Source organism: Sinocyclocheilus anshuiensis, unplaced genomic scaffold (assembly GCF_001515605.1).
Source record: "Sinocyclocheilus anshuiensis isolate Anshui unplaced genomic scaffold, SAMN03320099.WGS_v1.1 scaffold5150, whole genome shotgun sequence".
NCBI classification, from domain to species: domain Eukaryota; kingdom Metazoa; phylum Chordata; class Actinopteri; order Cypriniformes; family Cyprinidae; genus Sinocyclocheilus; species Sinocyclocheilus anshuiensis.
Window position 1 is genome coordinate 10272 of NW_015538441.1, and position 2033 is coordinate 12304.

Genomic DNA, 2033 nt, shown 5'->3' on the forward strand with positions numbered 1-2033 from the left:
TATTTTTATAGCAATAAAGGATGTTTATGACAAATATTAGCAGTGTAGCGTTAGTTCAATCCATTTACGAGATACATATCTGAGGAAAAATGCATTGCTGGTTGGCGCCATCTAGCGTGCAGGCGTGAATTAGCAGAAGGCGAACATTCGTATATATGGAATATATGGAAGTCAGTGGGGACCAGCAACTGAAGGTGAACTATCCCTTTAAGTCTGATGTCACACGTCACCAGTTCCAGGTCCAAGCGCTCAATCATATCTAAAAAGCAAACAACAGACATTACTAATATACAGTAAAGGTGTGCTGTAGTACTAACAATGTCAGACTTGTGTTCCCGTTTTGTTGTTTTCCTTCCCATGTGTTCCGTGTTTTGTTTCCTATTTCCTTTTGCCCTTATTTGGCTTTCCTGTTCCTGCTCCCTGATTGTTTTCTATTTGTCTCAGCTGGTTTCTATTAATTATCCTTGATTACTCCTCACCTGTTTCTGTTCTCCCTGATTACGTTTCATGTGTTTAATAGCCCTGTGTTTCTGAGTTTCCCTCATCCGGTATTGAATGTTCTTTCTAAGTGCTACGTGTATGTCTGCCTGCCTTGTATTACCCCGAAGTTGAAAATTAAAGACTGTGTTGTGAGTTACTCCAGTGTCTCCTCGTCTCCTCGCTCCTCCCCGCTGTGTGTACGTGACAGAATACTGGACCAAGACAGTAAGTGGTGCCCCTTCTCCCCGTGTTTGTTTTCCTGTTTTTTTCCCCCCCGCGGCATGGAAGTTGCCGCTCACTCCAGCCCACTGGCCGTGGCATTCTCAAGCCTGACGGTCGCTCCGAAGTCAAGTCCGCCAACCACACCTTTCACCCTGAACTTAGAGGGGAATCTAAGGAGGAGAAGGCGGTTGGTGCTAGTCCCCAGGCTCGCTCCAGTGTCGGCTCCAGCCCCAGAGCTCGCTCCAGCCCCTGAGTTCGCTCCAGTGCCAGCTCCTCGAAAGCGCCTTGCTGTGCCTGCTCCTCCAAAACACCCTCCAGTGCCAGCTCCTCGTAAGTGCTTCCCAGTCCCCGAATCCAGCCCAGGGAGGGCTCCTGTCCCCGAGTTCAGTCCAGGGAGGGCTCCTGTCCCCGAGTTCAGTCCAGGGAGGGCTCCAGTCCCCGAGTTCAGCCCAGAGAAGGCTCCAATCCCCGAGTGTAGCACAGAAAGGGCTCTAGTTCCTATGTCCAGCCCAAGGAGAGCTCCAGTCCCCAAGTCAAGCCCAGGGAGGGCCACTGTTTCCGAGTTAGGCCTACGGAGGGCCTCGAAAGACGGTATTCTCCCCAAGGATTTTTTTGGGGGGGGTAGTATGGGCCCATCCATAGTGGCCGGGCCGAGTGGCGAGGCCAAGGTCACGGAGGCCGTACGGCCATGGTGTCCTGAGTTTCCTGTTCCGCCATGGCTTCCCGAACTGCCAGCTCCGCCAGGACGGCCCGAACTGCCTGATCCGCCATGGGTCCCGGAATGGGTACCACCCTGGAGGCCTACCGTCCCTAGTAGGCCTGTCCTGAGGGGCCTCCTCCCCGCTGTGTGTATGTGACAACCAAGAAATTAAGACTTGGGTCAAATTTCAGAAACTTCTGAGAAAGGAAAACTTGAAATCGCATCATATGACCCCTTTAAATCACTTTTTCTGTGTGCCTGCTTTGGATGTATGTGCACATGGGCGTATAAACAAGATAAAAACGAGACGATGCGAACATGCAGTGCATGTTTCATTCATACTCAAAGCCGGAAGGCCAGGGTTGCCAGGTTTTCACAACAAAACCCACCCAATTGCTACTCAAAAATAGTCCAAAACTAGCCCAATCGCATTTCGAGGGGGGCTCCCCATTAAAAATCACTTAATAAGATATGGGCTCCCCTGAAAACGTGATTTGTGAAATTTTGGGGGGGTCTCAAAAAATATTGACTATTGACTGAATATTGAAATATGTGATCATCGTGGATCATTGTGGATTATTATGTGTAAAATTGCAAAAATATCATTCATTCATGCATGACGGCGATTTAA